Raw genomic sequence first — 20,556 nt, forward strand, 5'->3', positions numbered from 1 at the left:
GGTAATCTACCTCCCCAGACACATCTAAAAATTGTATGACCACAATTACAAAGCAATTAAGACAAATAAAGTCAGATCTAAATAACTGGAAAAATGTCAATTGCTCATGTTTAAGTTGAGCTATATTACAAAAATGACAATTCTACCCAAATCAGTGAGTTTTCAGTGCCATATCAATCAAATTACCAAATAACAATTTTACTAAGTTAGAAAATGTGCCAAAATTTAGCTGGAGCAACAATATATCAAGAATATCAAGCAAAATGATATAGAAATGTAAAGAAAGGTTAAGCTCTACCAGATCAAAAATTATACTATCATGCGACAATTATCAAAACTCCCTGGCAGCGGTTAAGAAATAGGATAATGTACCAGTGGGTTAGAATAGGCTGAAAAGGAATAGTAACAAATAATTTTAGTAATGTATCATTTGGCACACTCAAAGACATTAGTTTCTGGATATGGAGCCACTTATAGACAAAAATTATTGGGAAAGCTGGAAAATAGTATTGCAAAAGCTAGACATAAAACCACATCTCACATCCTATACCAAATTGAGGTAAAAATGAATACATTATATAGATACACAGGGTGGTACCATAGACCAATTAACAGAACAAAAATACTCTGTCAAATTTATGAAAAAAGGGATTAATTTATGACAAAACAATTAATAGAGTACTTTACAAATTGCAAAACTGAAGATTTTGACTTCATTAAGTTAAAAAGATTTCTCACGAATTAAACCAATACTGCCAAGATTAGAAGGAAAACAGAAGGGAAAATATTTTGACTCTTATGGGTTATGATAAAGGTTTAATTTCTAAAATATATGGACAAATACATCAAACTGATATGGTTACAAGTCATTCCTAAATTGATAATTGATTTATAAATGGTCAAAGGATATGAACAGGCAGTTTTCAAAGGAAGAAATTAAAGATAGATATAGATAGATATAGATATAGATATAGATAGATATAGATATAAATATAGACATAGACATAGACAGAGACAGAGACAGATATAGATATAGATATAGATATAGATATAGATATAGATATAGATATAGATATAGATATAAATATATATAGATATAGATATAGATATAGATATAGATATAGATATAGATTTAGATATAGATATATTCATATGAAAATTTTCTATAAATCATTACTGATTAAAGAGATGTAATTAAAACAACTATGGGCTTTCACCTTACACCTATTAGATTGGTTAAGATGAAAAAAAGTTGACAAAATGATCAATGCTGGAAAGGTTGTAGGAGGTTCGGGACATTAATGCATTTTGGTTGAATTTTGAAATAATACAACCATCCTGGAGAGCAATGTGGAACTACAATCAGAGAACAATAAAATTATTAATGCCTTTTTTACTAGCAATAACAATACTAGGACTATATTAAGAAAAATTCAGAAAAGTCTCATATGTTCCAAAATTTTCATAGATCTTTTTGTAGTGGCAAAGAATTGGAAACTGAGGAGATTGCTCATCAGTTGTGGAATGACTGAATATGTTATGGGATATGAATATCATGGAGTACTATTTTTCTAAATTAAATCATGAATGATCACATTCTAGAGAAGCATAGAAAGAAATACAGGAACTGATGCTGAGCAAATTTTACTGAATGAAAAGAACATTGCACAACTTAACAACTTTGTGAAATGATCAAGTTTAATGCATGTGGCTCCTCTCAGCAGTTTGGGGCACTGGGACCCAATGGGAAACTTTTTTATGGACAACGATATCCACATGTAGGCAAAGAAAAAAAAGGAAAATCTGAATGGACACTATATTCACTTCATAAAATTTCTCTTCTATTTTTATTTACTATCCTAAAGTTTTCTTTTTTTTCCTCTTACTCTTAATTCCTCTTACAGATTATGAATAAAATGCAAATATATTAAACAAAAAAGTACATATTCAATGTTCACTAGATTGCTTACCACTAAAGGGGAGAGGGGTGGAAAGGGAGGTCAGAAGGAAATTATGTAAGCTAAATATGTATGTTGGTGAATGTTGAAAGACATTCATAGCAGGTAATCGAAAAAATATAAATTAAATTTCAATTGTAAAAAAGAGAACCTTGGGACAGCACATCCCAAAATGAATAAAAAGTGTCAGAGAAATGGCATGCCAATACAAGCTACTTTGAAGGTAAGGAGAAGCTAAATACCATCTCAGAAAATGGCAGCAAAATAAGTAATACAAGTGAAGTCCCAGAAGGGAATCGGAATTGGTCTCTAGACCAAAAGGACTTCTTGGAAGAGTTCAAAAAGGATTTATAAAATCAAGGAGAAAAACTGGGGAAAAAAGAAAAAATTCAATATCTTTCAAAAAGAAGCAAAAAGGACTGAAAAATAGTCTTTAAAAAAACAATTGGATGAAAAGAAAAAGGTAATAGATGCATTAAAAATAGAATTGACTAAATGGAAAGGAAGATGCAAAATTTAATTGAAGAAAATAATTCCTTGAAGAATATACTTGGACAACAGGAGGGTAGAGTCTTCTTGACTCTAAGAGACAAGAAGAATTTTTAAGACAGGGCAGTTAGGTAGCATAGTGGAGGAGCATCTAAGTAGTACAGTGTTTAGAACACCAGCCCAGGAAGACCTGAGTTAAATCCAGACTCAGAGATCTGATACTTACTAGATGTGGGACCTTGGACACGTTCCTTAAATCCACTGCCCCACAAAAAAAAAAAAAAAAAAAAAAAAAAAAAAAAAACCTAAAATTAAAATGAAAGAAAAGAATCTGTCAAACAATACTTTTAACTGAAAAAATAGAAAAAATATTAAATAAGTCATTAGAAAAGAAACTATTCTGTCAAATGGATTGAGGAGAGATAATTTAAAAATGATTGGAGATACTTTAATTATTGGAGATAATTTAAAAAAGTTTGGTCAAAATGGCAGAGAGAAGTCAGGCACTGTTTTAAGTTTTCCTGGTCTTCCTTCAGAACCAATATAAATCAAGCCTCTTAACAAATTTTGCATTGACAGAATCCTCAGGAGGACAGAGGGGAAGATCTTCCAGCAAGATCTGTCCTGGGGGGTTTAGGGGAGGGGAGAAGCAGGGGAGTAGGGGGAAGAGAGGGAATTTGGGCAGGGTGAGATGAGAGACTAATCTGAAAACCACACTGGTTGGAGCAGAAGTCCTTGCAGCATGTACCATGGGTGGACTGGGAGAATTCCAGTGGGGAAATTACAGGAGATCTAGTGGAACTGCCTAGGACACACATTCAGCCAGTTCAACTGGTCTAGAAAGTCCAAACCTGAGCTCTTGTGGTTTCCATCAGATCCCATTTTGTTCCTGTAAGAGGATCTTACTTTCTCTAGTACAAACACAGAAACAGCTCCAGGTGTTCTCACCTTTCCCCAAGATTCAGGTGTGGGCCACAAGACTTTTCCAGCCCTAACCATGTAGAGAGAACCTCTGACACTTACAGCCCAGAAGGCCTTAGCCCAGTGACTTGTTTCTTTCAGGAGAGCCCAGATCTAGCCCAAGTTCAAGGAAGGAGGCCGCTGACAGCTCCAACACAGATAATCCACGGTAAGTTTTTGGAATCCCTTATTAGTTGGTCCACTGAGAACCTCCCTAGAGTTCCTAACTCCACTAAGCAAGGCTACTAGGGTTCTCAGCCAGTGCAAATCAGGGTCTGTTGTTACCTTGGAAATAAGGAAACTAGCTCAAGAAAGGACAGAAGTAATATGGAATGTGAAATTTCATTAGAGAATATGAATTGTTCTCCAGCCCAGAAAAAACTTCTTAGAAGAGAGCAGAAAGGAGTATAAAAATCAAATGGAAAAATTGGGAAAGAAATGAAAGTGACATTTAACATAATACAAGAGAAAAATTAAAATTTCATCATAAAAATTTGTACCATAAAGAAGTCAGAAGAAAACAAATCATTTAAAAACACAATTGGACTAATGCAAAAAAAAAGAGATTCCCTCAAAAACAACTGGGCAAATCAAAAAGGATAACAACTCCTTTAAAAATATAATTGACTAATATAAAAGGCAATGACAAGCTAAACAGAGAACATACTTCTCTCAAAAATAAATTGTTATTTTGGAAAGCTAAAGACTTCATGAGACAACAAGAATCTGTTAAGATTTTTAAAAAAATGAAAAAAATAGAAAAAATTGTAAAATACCTCATTGATGAAACAAGTGCCCTGGAAAATAGATCCAAGGGAGTCAATTTAAACATTTTAGGGTTACTTGAAAACCTTGTTTAAAAAAGAGCCTAGATTCCATATTTAAGGATATAGCTAAGGAGAACTGATAGAAGAGAGGGAAGGAAGAAGGGGAAAAGGAGAAAAGAGATGAAAAGAGAAAGTGTCTGATAGAAGGAGGGATAGATTGAGGGAGATGGTATTCAGAAGCAAAATACTAAGGAGGAGGGATAAGGTGAAAGAAGGGGGAAAATACAAATGAAGGGAAGATGGGAGGGCAATAAAGACTTAGCAATTATAACTGTGAATGTGAATGGGTTGAAATCTCCCATAAAATGGAAACTGATATCATTAAAAAAACATAATTCTGCTTTATGTTGTTTACATGAAACACATTTGAAGCAGATTGATACACAGAAAGGAAAGGTAAAAGAATGGAACAAAATATATCCTGCTTCAACTGAAGTGAATAAAGCAGGACTTGCAGTCCTTATCCTCAGACAAAGCACTGGCAAAAATAGGTCTCATTAAAAGAGATAGGAAAGGAAGCTATACCTTCCTAAAAGGTACCACAGATAATATAATAATTTCAATACTAAATGTGTGTGCACCAATTGGTATAGGATACAGATTATTAGAGAAGTTAAATAAATTAAAGAAGACATAGATTCTACTGGTGGTGGACATCAGCCACCCTCTCTCAGAATTTGATATATGTAAATGTAAGATACACAAGAAGGAAGTTAAGATGGTGAATAGAATGTTAGAAAACAGGACAAAAATGTAGAGAAAATTGAATGGGGTTAGAAAGGAATATATCACTTTTTCCTGCGATCCACAAAAATAGAGCATGTTTATTAGGGCATAAAACTGTCACAGTCAAATACAAAAAGACAGAATTATTAATTGTATCCTTTTTAGACTATGATGCAATAAAAATTCATGTACAATTAAAGGCCATGGAGAGATAGATCTAAAACTAATTGGAAACTAAATAACTTAATTTTAAATAATGAGTGGATAAAGCAACAATTCATAAGAAAGACAATGATAATAATGCAACAACATACCAAAACTTATGGGATAAAGTCATAGCTGTTATTAGTGGAAATATTATATCTCTAAATGTTCACATGAATAAAATGAAGAGTAGATTAATGAATTTAGCATACAACTAAAAAAGTTAGATAAATGACAAATTAAAAATCCCCAATGAAATACCAAATTAAATATTTCAAAATTAATAAAATCAAAAATAAAACTATTGAATTAATTAATAGAACCAAAAGAGCTTTATTAAAAGAAAACAACAAAATAGATAAACCTTTGGTTAACTTGATTAAAACAAAGAAAGAAGAAAATCAAGTTACTAATACCAAAAATGAAAAAGGCGAATTCACTGCCAATGAGGAGGAAATTTAAATAATCATTCAGAACAATTTTGTTCAACTCTATGCCAATAAATTTCATAATCTAAGTGAGGAGCATGAATATTTATAAAAATATAAATTGCCCAGGTTAAAGGAAGAGGAAATTAAATACTTAAATAATCCTCTCAGAAAAAGAAATTCAGCAAAACATCAATCCCATTTAAAGTAACTTCAGGGGGTGGCTAGGTGGCACAGTGGATAAAGCACTGACCCTGGAGTCAGGAGTACCTGGGTTCAAATCCCGTCTCAGAAACTTAATAATTGCCTAGCTGTGTGGGCTTGGGCAAGCTACTTGACCCCATTTGCCTTGAAAAACCTAAAGTGACTTCAGGACTGCTGATCAAGATGGCATACAGAATTCAGAGACTTTTAAACTCTCCCAGTTTTTGCTCAGAACTGATATCAATCAAACCTCTTAATAGATTTTTGCATTGACAGAACCCACAGAAGAACAAAGGTGAACATCTTCCACCAAGGTCTGTAACTGGGGATCGTAGGCATGCCCAAGGCAGAAAGCAGATACTTGGAGCAAAGATAGCAGGGTAAAGCCAGAAACTGAATTGAGAACCATAGTGGAAGCCTTTGTGGAAGGGGAGAGTTGCAGCATGGCTGCCCAGAGAACCATCCAAACAGTTGGGCTCATCTGGAAGACTCCATCTGCCGAAACCCCATGTTACCAATGAAGCTCCATTTTCCAGTGGGAGTCCCCATTACTCAAACAGGAGGATCTGACATTCTCCAAATAAACAAAGAATCAGCCCCAGATTATTATACCTTCCCCAAGACCTGAGTTTTGGTGTCAGATCTTCCCCAGTACTGATTACCTGAAGAGGATCTCTGGACTTTCTAGCTGAGACTATGTAAGGACAGTATAGATCCAGCCCCAGGCCTAGGGAGTGGGCCACTGACAGTTCCAACACAGAAAATTCAGAGAAAATTTCTGGTTCCTTACTGGAGAGTTCATAGAGTAACTGAAAGGAGTTCCCAACTCTAGTGAGTAAGACTTCTAGGGAACTATATATTGAAGATTTGAAAACCAGCTCCTCCCCAACACAAGACCCTAAGGAAAGCTAATATCCCAATTGAAGAAAGGCCAGCACAGAGCAGTGTACTGAATGTTACTTTGGAGACAGGGATACTTACTCAGGAAAGGAAGACAGAAAGTGTGAAACTTCACAGGAGAAATGAATGGGTCTCCAATTCAGAAAGATTTGTCAGAAGAGATCAGAAAGGAGTTTAAAAATCAAATGGTGGGGCAGTTAGATGGCACAATGGGTAAAGCACCGGCCCTGGAGTCAGGAGTACCTGGGTTCAAATCCAGTCTCAGACACTTAATAATAACCTAGCTGTGTGGCCTTGGGCAAGCCACTTAACCCCATTTGCCTGGCAAAAACCTAAAAGGAAAAATTAAACAGAAAAAAGTGGGAAAAGAAACACAAGAGAAAATTGGTTCTGCTCATCTCACTCAGCATCAGTTCATGCAAATCCCTCCAGGTTTCCCTGAAATCCCATCCCTCTTGGTTTCTAATAGAACAATAGTGTTCCATGGCATACATATACCACAGTTTACTAAGCCATTCCCCAATTGAAGGACATTTACTGGATTTCCAATTCTTTGCCACCACAATCAGGGCTGCTATAAATATTTTTGTACAAGTAAAGTTTTTACCCTTTTTCCTCATCTCTTCAGGGTATAGACTCAGTAGTGGTATTCCTGGGTCAAAGGGTATGCACATTTGTGTTGCCCTTTGGGCATAGTTCCAAATAGCTCTCCAGAAGGGTTGGATGAGTTCACAGCTTGACCAACAGTGTAATAGTGTCCCAGATTTCCCACAATCCTTCCAACAATGATCATTATCCTTCCTGGTCATATTGGCCAATCTGAGAGGTGTGAGGTGGTACCTCAGAGAAGCTTTAATTTGCATTTCTCTAATAATTAATCATTTAGAGCATTTTTTCATATGCTTATGGATTACTTTGATCTCCTTATTGGTAAATTGCCTTTGCATATCCTTTGACCATTTGTCAATTGGGGAATGGCTTTTTGTTTTAAAAGTGTGACTCAGTTCTCTGTATATTTTAGAAATGAGTTCTTTGTCAGAATCATTAGTTGTAAAGATTGTTTCCCAATTTACTACATTTCTTTTGATCTTGGTTACATTGGTTTTATCTGTGTAATGTAATAGAAATCATCAATTTGGTTTTTGGTGATGTTCTCCAACTCTTCCTTAGTCATAAATTGTTCCCCTTTCCATAGATCTGACAGGTAGACTAGTCCTTGATCTTCTAATTTGCTTATAGTATTGTTTTTATGACTATGTCCTGTAACCATTTGGATCTTATCTTGGTAAAAGGTGTGAGGTGTTGGGCTAATCTATGTTTCTTCCATACTAACTTCCAATTATCCCAGCAATTTTTATCACAGAGGGAGTTTTTATCCCAATGGCCGGAGTCTTTGGGTTTATCAAACACTAGGTTACTATAATCATCTCCTGCTTTTACACCTAGTCTATTCCACTGGTCCATCACTCTATGTCTTAGCCAATACCAAACAGTTTTGATGACTGATGCTTTTTAATATAATTTTAGATCAGGTAGGGTTAAGCCACCTTCTTTTACACTTTTTTTCATTAAGCTTCTGGCAATTCTTGACTTTTTATTTCTCCATATGAACTTACTTACAATGTTTTCTAACTCATTAAAGTAATTTTTTGGAATTTTGATTGGTATAGTTTAGTTTTGGTAGAATTATCATTTTTATTATATTAGCTCTACCTATCCATGAGCGGTTGATATTTGCCCAGTTATTTAAATCTAATTTTATTTGTGTGAGAAGTGTTTTATAAATGTTTTCAAAAAGATTCTGAGTCTGTCTTGGCAAATAGACTCCCAAATATTTTACATTGTCTGAGGTTACTTTGAATGGGATTTCTCTTTCTAGCTCTTCCTGCTGATTCTTGCTAGACATATATAGAACAGTTGAGGATTTATGAGACTTTATTTTATAACCTGCAACTTTGCTAAAATTGCTAATTGTTTCTAGTAGGTTTTTAGATGATTTCTTGGGATTCTCTAGGTAGACCATCATGTCATCTGCAAACAGTGAGAGTTTTGTCTCTTCCTTCCCAATTCTAATTCCTTCTATTTCTTTTTATGCTCTAATTGCTGATGCTACAATTTCTAATACTATATTGAATAGTAGTGGTGATAATGGGCACACTTGTTTCACCCCTGATCTTATTGGGAATGCCTCTAGTCTCTCCCCATTGAATATAATGCTTGTTGATGGTTTCAGATAGATACTGCTAATTATTTTAAGGAACAGTCCATTTATTCCTACACTCTCTAGTGTTTTTAATAGGAATGGATGCTGTATTTTGTCAAAAGCTTTTTCAGCATCTATTGATATGATCATATGATTTCTGATAGGTTTGTTGTTGATATATTTGAGTATACTAACAGTTTTCCTAATATTGAACCAACCCTGCATTCCTGGAATAAATCCTACTTGATCATAATGTATTATCCTAGTGATGACTTGTTGTAATTTTTTGCTAAGATTTTATTTTGGATTTTTGCATCTATATTCATCAGGGAAATAGGTCTATAATTTTCTTTCTCTGTTTTAACTCTTCCTGGTTTAGGTAACAGTACCATATTGGTTTCATAGACAGAGTTAGGCAGAGTTCCATCTTTCCCTGTTTTTCCAAAGAGTTTATATAGGATTGGAACCAATTGTTCCTTAAATGTTTGGTAGAATTCACTTGTGAATCCATCAGGCCCTGGAGATTTTTTTTAGGGAGTTCCATAATGGCTTGTTGAATTTCTTTTTCTGAGATAGTGTTGTTTAGGTATTTAATTTTTTCATTTAACCTGGGCAACTTATATTTTTGTAAATATTCATCCATTTCACTTAGATTATCAAATTTATTGGCATAGAGTTGGGCAAAATAATTTCAAATTATTACTTTAACACAGTCAGTATTAAACAAGACTTAGCAGCATCAAATAAAAAAGTTTTGCAGGGTCTGGAATTTGATATTCCCAAAGGCAAAGGAGCTTCAATTACAACTAAGAATCAGTGGTCCAGCAAAACTGACCATACTTTCTCAGGTTAAAATAGCAATTAATTCTACATCTATTTAAAATATTTGAAATAATAGGTGGAGAAAGAGTTCTCCCAAATGACTTCTATGACATGAATATAATGCTGATATTTAAATAAGAATCAAAACAGAGAAAGAAATTTAAAGACCAATTTCTCTAATAATATTTATGCAAAAATGTGAAATAAAATATTAATAAAGTGATTACAGCAAATTTTAGCTAGGATCATGCACCAAGATCAGGTAGGATTTATTCCAGTTATGTAGGGATAGTTCAATGTTAGGAAAACATTCAGCATCATTGACCATTTCAATAACAGTCCTAACAGAAATCATAAGATTATTCCACAAGATGCTTGTATATTCCCAGTTCCAGAAATCCAGGCAGAGACAGTGGGGGATTGCTCTTTTTCAAGGGTTTGAGGGAGGGAAAGGAGGAAAGGAGAAAAACCTTGCCAGTAATAAGTGTTAAAATCTATCTAGACATTTAGCTACCAATATAAAAATAAATTTATTAAAATTTTTAAAAAAGAGTATTTAGAATCAAATAATAAATTGTTCTGGGAGGAAGCATGTTTCCATTTTTGGGGTTTTATGAAAGTAAAAACTACATTAATATGGAAAGAAAGAAAAAGGAGGAGGGGAAACTTGCTATTTCTCATCAGGGAGTGTTTTTGATACCTTCTGTACATAAAGAAACTTCCTCTAACAATTCATTTTAGGAAAGATTACACTTTGACCTTTTTTTCAAGTCTTTTTATATTTTTATATCATTAATGTGATCAATTAATTAAATTTCATATATTAAGTAATATTTATATAATATTTAGTTTTCTCTTGCTATATATTGAATAAAAATATTGTAATGAGAATTTGTAAAATAATGTTTCTTTTGATTTGGAATCCTTTCCTAATACCCTAACAACAACACTACACTAATGGAAGAAAGTTACATGAGGCTATGATCGCTTTCTTTTTTTAAAATCTATTTCATCAGTTGCTTTACAAAGAAATTTTCCCCAAATGCTAGATTGGCTGGTAATGACTCTTTAGTTAGCTAGGTTTTTCCTCAGATAGAAATCAGATTCAGGTACTGGACCAGTAGCCAACGTTTTTTATGGTTGTATATTCATTTTCATTTGGGTCCAGTTCTTCATGACTCCATATGTGGTTATCATGGCAAAGATACTAAAGGGGTTCACTTTTTCCTTGTTCAAATGATTTTACAGATAAAAACTGAGGCAAAAATACTTAAATTATTTGCTGATGATCATACAGCTTTTAAGAGTCTGAGTATAGGGGGACAGAAACAAGATGGTGAAATAAAGGCAGGATTTTTCTGAGTTCTCCTCTAAAACAAACCAAATACTTTTAAATAATGGTGCAAAAAAACTTCCTAGAGAGATAGAACCCCCCAAAAGACTGAAGGAAACAATTTTCCAATCCAAAACAACTTGGAAGATCAGTCAGGAAGGGTCTGCAAAACCATGGTGAGAGAAAAGTTCAGGGCAGACCTGGCCTTGCCAGTACAAATCAGTCCCAGAAATCCAGGAAGCTACAGTAGGGAAATGTGAGTCTGTGGTAGTCTGGGGTCTCAGTTACATGAAAAGGAGCAGAAGCACAACAGAGCTTACAAGTACAGCAGAGCAGGAGAATTCTTACCTTTCTTGGGAAGAGAGTTCTTATGCTCACTCACAGACCAGAGCACAAGTCAGGAGAGTAGTACAAACCTCTCTTTAGGTCATAAGACTTTGGAAAAAATGAAAACTTGCAGGTCTGTAGAAATAATTCTTAAACCAGATGCAAAAATCCCCAAAAGCTTGAGATAATGCATCCTCCATATTGGAAGCAGAGACATACCTTACCAAAAAGTTAATAACAAGTCACAGACTGGGAAAATGAGTAAATAATAGAAGGGGAAAAAATTCTGACCATAAATAGTTACTTTGGTCATGAGGAGGATCAAAATACATACATCAAAGAAGATAACAAAGAAGATATAATCAATATACACACATGGAAGAATATAACAAAATCTACATTCAAAATCTCCTAGAAAAATATTAATTGGTCTCAGACAATAGAAGAGCTCAAAATAATTTTGAAAATCAAATAAGGAAGGCAGAGGAAAATTTAGAGAGGGAAATGAGCATGAGGAAGGAACATCATAACAGTCAGCAGCTTGGTGAAAGAGAAAAAAAATTGACGCACGTAACATCTTAAAAACCAAAGTGAGCCAAATGGGAAAACAGAGATGCAAAAAGCCAATGAGAATAATACTAAAAAGCATTAAATAGCAGAATTGGCCAAATGGGAAAAGAGATAACAAAAATTCACTGAAGAAAATATTTACTTTAGGTTTTTTCAAGGTAATGGGGTTATGTGGTTTAACCAAGGGCAAACAGCTAGGTAGTTAAATTATTAAGTGTCTGAGGCCAGATTTGAACTTCAGTACTCCTGACTCCAGGGCTAGTGCTCTATCCACTGTGTCACCTAGCTGCCCCAGAAAATATTTTCTTAAACAACAGAATGGAGCATAAGGAAGATGATGACTGTGAGTAATCAAGAAATAATAAAACAAAACCAAAAAGAATGAAAAACTTGAAAAAAATGAGAAAATTTTCATTTGAAAAGCAACTGACCAGGAAAACATATCCAGGAGAGCTCATTTAAAAATTATTGGACTACCTGAAAGCCAAGATCCAAAGAAAAGCCTAGATGTAATCTTTCAAGAAATTATTAGTAAAATCTGACCCGATATCCTAGAAGCAGGGGGTAAAATAGAATTTGAAGGAATCCACAGATCACCTCCTGAGATTCCAAAATGAAAACTGACAGGAATATTATAGTCAAATTTCAGAGCTTCCAGTTCAAGGAGAAATAATTGCAAGCTATCAGAAAGAAACAATTCAAGTATCGTTGAGTCACAGCAAGGATAATACAAGATTTAGCAACTTCTACATTAAGAGATTGTGGGACTTGCAATATAATATTATGGAAGATAAAAGAAGTTGAATTACAAATGAGAATCAACCACCCAGCAAAACTGAACTACTCTTTGTGGAGAAAAGAAAGATAAAATTAAATATAGGAATTTCAAATTTCCCTGCTAAAATGACAAAACAGAACTGAAAATTTTATATTCAAATACAAGAGTAAGTGAAGTATAAAAAGTTAAAATGGAAAGTCAAATCATAAGGGACTTAATGATATAGAACTACTTATGTTCTTGCATGGGATGATGATGCTGATAAACTTATAGTAACGTTCTCATTTATTAAGGCAGTTAGAAGGCACATATATAGGCAAGGTACAAGTGGGAGTTGAATTTGAAGGCATATATATTTAAATATATATTTAAAAGGTGGAGTTAATGGAATGCACTTGGAAAAAGGGAAAGGTGGATACAGAATGGGTAAGTTATTTCACATAAAAGAAGCAAGAAAAATCAGTTGCAGTGGAGAGGAAGAGTGGGCATGTGAGAAGGGGTGAGTGAGATGTACTCTCATAGAAGCTGCCACAGAGAGGTTATAGCAACCATTTCAGTTGGGTTTAGAAATTGATCTTAGAGGAAAGAAGGAGAGAAAAGAGATGGAAGAAAAGGGGTGGAGATGATAGAACTAACTGAAGAGGATGGGAGGGGTTGGGAAATGCAAAAATAGGTTTGAAGAGAGAAAGGTAAAAATGTATGAGAGGATAAATGAGGGGAGGAATAGCATATAGTGAAATACAGTGAGCAAAAATAGCTGTGGGAAAAACATAGAAACAAGTTTCTCTTACAAAAACTCCATTTCTCAACATAGAGAACTGAATCAAATATATAAAAAGAAATAAGAACCATTCCCCATTTGTTGAATAATCAGTAGGTATGAATAGTTTTCAGATGATGTTATCAATTCTATATATGTCAATCATTTTTAAAATGCTCTAGTTCTCCATTGACATGAGAGCTGTAGGTTCTGAGGTACTAACTTATACTCATTTTATTTGCATAAAAGACAAAAGGAGAAGATGATAATAAATGTTGGAGGGGATGAGGGAAAATATGAATAATGCACTGTTGGATGATTTATTAAGTAACACAACAATTCTATAGCACAATTTGCAACTATGACCAAAAGGCCTTGCCTACCCATTGACTTAGCAGTGCCACTACTATATGCACATAGAGATGAAAAACTGGAAAGAAAAGTACCTATATGTTTAAACTTATTTATAGCAACTCTTTTCTGGTTAAAAGGTCCTGGAGATTGAAGGGATGCCAATCAGTTGACTCAATTAACTGTGGTATGTGATTATGATGAAACATTATTCGGGTATAAGAAATTATGAACAGAATGCTCTCAGTACAGAACTCACATGAGTAGGAGCAATGGGAAATCAACTATATAAATATTTAAAGTAAAATTGTAGGATGACCAACTGTGAATGACTTACTTACTTTTTCTCAACAATATTATGATCCAAGACAACTCTCTAGGACTTATGGTAAAAAATACTATCCATTCCCAAAGTCAGAACTGATGATGCTTGAGCATAGTTTGATGAATAGTTTTTTGTTTGCTTTTGTTCGTTTTTACTGTACTTTTCTTGAGGTTTCTGTTTTCCTGGGTATGTGTGTGTGTGTGTGTGTGTGTGTGTGTGTGTGTGTGTGTGTGTGTGTGTCTGTGTGTATGTGTGTGTGTGTAGAGGGGTGTTATGTTTACTCTTAAAACATAATTACCTTAGTCAGGTTTTTCCCAACTATACATTTCTAATTTATGTCAAATAACTTGCTTTCTCAATGGGAGATTGGGGTGGGAGAAAAGGAAATAATTTGGAACTCAAGGTTTTAAAAGTAAATTTTGAAATTTGATTTTACGTATAATTGGGGAAAATAAAATAATTCAGATCAGGGATATTTAAAAAAAGAGTCTGAGGCCAGATTTGACATTAAGAAGATGAGCACTGTATCCACTGAACTGCAAGGTTGAACTTGTAGTAGAAGAATATTTGGTCACAGCAGTTTGCATAGTTTCGATAGTGCCTCTGTGATCTCTGTTGGTGGAGACATTACTAAAGTACAGATTCTGGAGCACTAAAGTAAATAAATCTCCCTTTGACTGCAACACTCTTAGATAATGGTATATGGTAAATGACCTTACTGTTCTAGAATTCAGTGATTTCAATTGGGCCATTTTCTTTTCCAAAAACTTGCTCCATGATAATTTTATTCCATGCCAAAATTTCTCCTGGCTTTATTTAGGGAGATCCTGAATACTTGGCATTATCTCAGCATTCTCTGTTCTACATGTTTCAAAAAGATTTTGCTCTTGTGTTCCATCTGTGGTGGGTTTTTGTGTCCAAGACTCAAAAGCACCTATGTTTCTTTAGCTACTTTTTCTGCTTCACCCCCTAATTTATATTAACTTCATTTAGCATAAAGATTTCATATAGGCTCCATTAATTTATTTTTTACCTCAGTGGAAATTCCCCTGAAATTCCCCCTCATTGGAAATTGCAAGGCTGGTAAATATTGCAATTGCATTTCTAATTATCTTTTGGGAGAAAAACAATATGAACAAACTAAAAAAAAATAACCTATTTCATTCATGTGCAAAAATATTCTGTTTCTGGATCCCTGAGCTATGGATTTCAAGAAAATAGCCTAAGTTAATTTGGTTCCTTTAAGTCCCACAAAATCCCTGACAAAATCAAGCTAGAGGAGTTCCATTTCACCCTGAAGGTTGATAGAGCTGTTTTCCTTGTTCAGTATTTAGAAGCTTTTCTAATAGCTAATGATGCTAATCAACCTAACACTGAAAGTTACTTCAGTCATGAAAGTAAATTTCTTCCCAAGTGTCCAGAATGAGGGATACTGGCTGTCCTCTATCTCCTCCAAGATAAGTGATTTTTGCCTACTTTGGAAATAGAAAAAAATAATCCTCCCCTTTCTAAATGATCTCCCTTCCTCATATCTCTGCCAATTTCAGGATTTGTGTTGGTCCACCTGAAAAACCAACTTAAAGTGAAATGAAGTAAGAATTCAGTAGAAAAGGTAAAATTGCCCCAAGATTTCAAAGCTCTGTGTGGAAAATAGTCACGTGCTGTGGTAAGGAGCACACTGGTTTCAAAATCAGTAAGATCTAGATTCACATATTGCCTCTGATTCAAACCGATTGAGTGATTATGGGCAAGTCACCTATACCCTGAGTGACCCAAATAATTCTCTAGAACTGTAATTTGAAAACCAGATACCCTTATGCTTTAGTAAAAGTAGTTTGTTCATTGATAATTCCTATAATACCTTGGAGCCAAAATAATAAAGTAAAGTTTATAGAATTTTCATGCTTTTTAAATAACTTTTTGGAAACTTCTTATCAAGAAGATGGAGAAAAATCAGGATTTCTGTTTAGTGCTCTTGAGTTTCCCTCAGAACTGACATTAATCAAAACTCGTAACAGCTTTTGGAGCAACATAAAACATCAAAGATCAGAGTTAAATACCTTCCAGAAGGTCATACAAAGGAGACTTTGGGGGATCCCAGGGAAGAGAATAGAAATTCAGTGCAAGGGAGATGGGGTGAGGCTGTGAAACTAACCTGAGATGCTCAGCTATGGGAGCAGAGGCTTTGGAGTTAGTTCTTGGCTACATAGTAGGCAGATTCAGCATGTTTGGAAAGCTCCAGCCGGGTTGCCCAGGACCCACATTCTGCTTGAGTTGCTGGTCCAGATGATCTGACCCTGACAGTGATCCTCTGGCATTCTTGGCTGGGAGAAAGTCCTGGCATCCTGGTTTTAAAAGGCCAGATATGGCCCCACCCCAATGACCCAGGAGACTGAGTTCCTCAGCACTAATAGTTGATCCAAAGAGATGGATGCTAATCCAGTGGTCCAAAGAGCAAACTCCTGGCATTCCTTGACAAATGACTCAGACTTCAAATAGGGAATGGGTGACTGATTTATCCTTTGGTGAGAGTCCAGAGAGAACATCTGGTTCTTCTTTGCTAGCCAAATCCAGTGACTTCGCTGCCTATAGACAAACCAGAGTTAACCCAGATATTTCCATTGGGTGTATCTCTGCTACAAATGTGATTTTTCTAGCACAAACCACTGATAGAGAGAGAGAGAGAGAGAGAGAGAGAGAGAGAGAGAGAGAGAGAGAGAAAGAGAGAGAGAAAGAGAGACAGAGAGACAGAAAGACAGAGAGTCTCAGTTGACCCTTATTAATTAGTCTACTGAGTCCCTCCTAGGAGTTCCTAACATCAACAATCCAGGGCACTTAACAAGCCTCTAGGACTCTTAACACTGAAGATATGCAAGCAAATCCATCCCCCAAACAAGAACTTTGGGATTGGTAGCAAAATTCAAAATGAATTAAGGCCAGAGAAAAGCAGGATACATTGAAAGTTACCTTGGATTTAAGAATGGGCAATACACAAGTGCAACAAAGGAGAACAGAAGGGGTACTGTATGTAAAGCTATGGATGGAATATGAACTGATCTCCAGCCCAGAAAGAATTCTTAGAAGAGCTCAGAAAAGATTTTAAAAATTAAATGGAAAAATTGGGAAAAATAAGTTCAAGAGAAAATGACAAAAACTGACAGAACAAAAAAATGACAGAAAATAAGAAATACTTTAAAAAATATAATTGACCTTGGTCAAGTCCTGTAACCCCATTGTCTTGCAAAACCAAAAAATAAAAAATAAAGTTAGGTAATTGAAAAAAAAAGATCATAGCTCTTTTAAAAAAAATAGAATTGAAAAAATTGGAAAAGGAGATCCAAAAGCTAAATTAAGAAAATACTTCCCCAAGTAGAATAGGACTAATGGAAGTTAATGATTTCATAAGACATCAAAAATCTGTCAAAATTTAAAAAAATAGGAAGAAATGTAAAATATTTTATTGGTAAAACAACTAGAACAAAATGGAAAATAGATCCAAGAGATATGATTTAAGAATAAATGAATTGGGGGCAACTAGGTGGCGTAGTGGATAGAGCAGTAGCCCTGGAGTCAGGAGGATCAAGTTCAAATGTCACCTCAGACACTTACTAATTACCTTACTGTGTGACCTTGGGCAAGTCACTTAACCCACTGCCTTACAAAAAAACAAAATTAAGAGAGAGAGAGAGACAGACAGAGAGAGAGAGAGAGAGAGAGAGAGAGAGAGAGAGAGAGAGAGAGAATGAGAGAAACAGAAAGGGGACAACAAAGAATAATTGAACTACTTGAAAATCATGATCAAAAAAGAACCTGTATTTCATTCTTCAGGAAGTCATCATGCAGAACTATTCTGACATCATGGAACCAGAGGCTAAAATTGTCATTGAAAATATCCACAGATCACTTCCTAAAAGGGACCCCAAAATGAAAAATCAAGGAATATTGTAACCAAATTCCAGAATTATCAAATCAAGGCAAAAATACTACAAGTAGACAAAAAGAAGTAACTCAAAAACTGAGGAGCCACAGTCAGGAGTTCACAGCACCCACCTTCATCAATGTTAAAATATCGAAGGGACCAAGATATGATATTCTGGAGGTCAAGAAAGGTTGGATTGCAACCAAGAATCATTTACCTAGCAAAATAGAACACATTCTTTCAAGGAAATTTAACTCTCAAAGTTTCCTGATGAAAAGATTAGTACTGAACAGAAAATTTGATCTTCAAAAAGGAACCTCAAGAGATAAGATTAAATTAGCTAATCCCTACCTTGAAGGAAAAATTCTCAAAACTCTTGAGAATCTTAAGGTATGGACCTAAGTTTATTTTGATTGAATTATTTTTTAAAAAAAAGTAATTGTGAATGTGAATGAAATGAATTCTCCCATAAAATGGAAACAGATAATTGAGTGAATTAAGAAACAGATTCTACAATATGTTGGTTAGGAGAATCACATTAGAAGCAGAGAGATATACCCAGGTAAAAAGATGAAGCATAGCATATTATGATTCAACAGAGTTGAAAAATGCAAGGGTAGCTATTCTTAATCTCAGACAAAGCAATTGCAAAAATAGATCTCATTTTAAGGGATAAGGAAGAAAACTATGATCTCTTTCAAGGTAAAATATTTGAATTAAATTGATACTAAACTTGTATGCACCAAGTGATAAAGCATCCAAATTTTTAAAGAAACTAAATGAGTTACAGGAATACATGGACAGGAAAATTAAACCAGTGTGAGACTTCAGCCTCACTCTTTGAGAATTAGAAAATCTAACCATAAACTAAACAAGAGGGAAATTAAGGAGTTGAATAGAGTACTAGAAAGATTAGATACGATAGAACTCTGGAGAAAAGTTAATGGGAATAAAAAAAAGAATAGAACTTGTTTTCTGTAGTTCTTGGCACCTACACAAAACTTAATCATGTGTTAGGGAATAAAAGTCTCATGATCAAAAGCAGAAAGGCAGAAATATTATATGAATTCTTTTTGGATCATTATGCAATAAAATCACATGCTACAAAGAGAGAAACTTACTCTAATTTTAAAGAATGAGTGGATAAAACAACCAATCATATAAATAATTTATAATTTCCTCCAAGACAATGACAATAAAGAAACAATATACTAAACTTGTGCAATAGAGTCAAAACACTTATTAGGGGAAATATATCTTTAAATGCATATGTGAATAAAACAAAGAAAGAAGAGATCAATGAACTGAGGATGTAACTTAAAAAAACTAGAGAGAGAAATCATTAAGCACCCCCAATGAAATACTAAATTAGAAATTTTGAAAATTAAGACATTCATCCCAAGAGTGTAGGGAAGGTTCAATAGTATGAAAACTATAAGCATAACTGACCATATAAAAACCTAACAGAGCTCCTATGATTTTGCAATATATGCTGAAAAAGGTTTTGAAAAATACAGCAGCCATTCCTATTAAAAACACTAGGAAGCATAAGAATAATTGGAGTGTTTCTTCAAAAAAAAAAAAGCAATATCTCTCTAAAACATCAAAAAAACATTTTATGTAATGGGGAGCAGCTAGAAGCGTTCCTTAGAACATCGGGGTGAAACAAGGATGTCCATTATTACCACTAATAATCAATATTGTATTAGAAATATTAGCCATAAAAATAAGAGAAAAAAATGAAATTGAAGCAATTAGAATAGGTAATAATGAAACAAAACTCTCAATTTTTGCATTTGGTATGATGGTCTAAAATCTATTTAAAATAATTAGTAACTTTGTCAGAGTTGCAGGATATTAAATAAACCCACAAGAATCATCAGCATTTCTGTATATTATTAGCAAGACACAGCAGCAAAAAATGAAAGAGAAATTCCACTCAGATATTTTGATAATCAAGAAAAAATAATTGAGAGTCTACCTGCCAAGGCTGTCTTAGAAACTTTATGAAAACAAGTGTAAAACACTATTCATACAAAGAAAATCAGATATAAAGCATTGGGATAATGTCTATTGCTCATGGGCCAAGCTAATAAAAGAAAAAAAAATTCTACCTAAATTAAATTACTTATTCAGTGGCATATCAATCAAATTTCCAATGAATGACTTAATTGAGCTAGAAAAATAATAGTAACTAAATTTCTATGGAGGAACTAAAAGGTGGGAAATATCAAGGTAATTAATGAAAAAAATTACAAAAGAAGGAGTCCAAGTCATACCAGATCTAAAATTACAATATAAAGCACCAGTCATCAAAACTGGTTCTGTCTAAGAACTAGAGTGAGAGATCAGTGGAATAGACTGTTGCAATAGAAACATTAATAAAAGACCATAGTAATCTGCTGTTTGATAAACCCAAAGGTTTTGGTTTCTGGGATAAGAACTCATGCTTTAATAAAAAAAAAAAAAAAA

The 20,556-nt window shown here is 34.2% G+C and overlaps 1 long non-coding RNA gene across 1 annotated transcript in view; it reads right to left on the minus strand.

Moving 5' to 3' along the window:
• Positions 1-16,469, minus strand: part of LOC141518467 (uncharacterized) — a 52,808-nt gene extending 36,339 nt beyond the window's left edge. The window contains exon 1 of the long non-coding RNA XR_012477200.1: positions 16,321-16,469. This is a non-coding gene — a long non-coding RNA (uncharacterized LOC141518467). The remainder of the gene's footprint in view (positions 1-16,320) is intronic.
• Between the last annotated feature and the right edge of the window lie 4,087 nt (positions 16,470-20,556).

Source organism: Macrotis lagotis, chromosome 1, assembly GCF_037893015.1.
Source record: "Macrotis lagotis isolate mMagLag1 chromosome 1, bilby.v1.9.chrom.fasta, whole genome shotgun sequence".
In the NCBI taxonomy this organism is placed as follows: domain Eukaryota; kingdom Metazoa; phylum Chordata; class Mammalia; order Peramelemorphia; family Peramelidae; genus Macrotis; species Macrotis lagotis.